We start from the raw sequence: 1092 nt of genomic DNA on the forward strand, positions 1-1092 counted from the left end.
GGGGTGTGCGCCGGTGTGGCTGGGAAGGGCAGGGGTCACAGGGGGTCTGAGACAAGCACAGGACGAGGAAGCCATGACGGGGGGCCACATAGGGAGAGGGAGACTGCACGGGGGGGGGGCGGAGGGGGATGTGTGCCCTGGGCTGACCTTGCCAGGCCACGGCAGGATGCGGGCGCACAGCTGGGGACGGGCCGCAGCGCCCCTCGGCCCGATGCTCCCAGTGGAAGACCAAGTCGCCCGGGCCTGGCACAGAGGGCATGAGGTGGGGTAGTGCTTTGCCCGAGCCCCCCCGGGCCGTCGGGCAGCAGCTGCGGATCAGGGAGGCCTCTGGGGGCCCCCGAAGATGGTTGGGAGCATGACGTGCGCAGCCGAAGCGGGGGGAGGAAGTGGAGAGCTTCCTCTGAGGGGCTTCTGCCAGGACCGGGGAGCCCGGGGAGCGGAGGCGCCTTCGGTGCCCCTGGGGCCAGGGAGACGACTTCCGGGCGGGCGCAGGTGGAGCGGAGGCGGCGCGGCCGCGAGCGAGTTGTGTGGAGAGCAGCAGCGGAGCGTGGGCCTTGGGGTCGGGCACGGCCTGCAGCGGGGCCCCAGCAGCGCCCGCTCGTTTCCTGGGGGCCCCGCAGGAGGGGGCCTGGCCGAGCGGTGCCCAAGGGCCAGCCTGTGTTCCCCGTGACCTCTGCCCTCCCCTTCCACCCCATCCACGAACGGGGTGGCTGTCATGGCGAACGGGGGCAGATCAAACCAAAGAGAATTTTGTTTTTTAGAAAAGGAAGACAGAAAAAAGAATTTAAAAAAATTGGGGGGGGGGAATGGGGAGAAGCAGAGGCACCCCACCAGTGCACCCGCCGGCTTGCGTGCCCAGCTCGGGTGCTCCCCCCAGAAATAAAGGTGACTTGCTTTTAAAAGGGTGTCCTGGCCTGTTCTTGGGGTCGCTGCGGGGGTGGGTTGGGGGCAGCCGGGGCTGCAACTCTGCGGGATGTTGCCCGGCTCCCTTCCAGTGCTTCCTGGGTACCTCCAGGCGGGGAAAAAGGGGGCTGCGTTCTGGGGACGGAGCAGAGGCACCCCACTGCTGCACCCGCCGGCTTGCGCGCCCAG

This window comes from Varanus komodoensis, unplaced genomic scaffold, assembly GCF_004798865.1.
Source record: "Varanus komodoensis strain SLA01 unplaced genomic scaffold, ASM479886v1 scaffold1, whole genome shotgun sequence".
Lineage (NCBI taxonomy): Eukaryota > Metazoa > Chordata > Lepidosauria > Squamata > Varanidae > Varanus > Varanus komodoensis.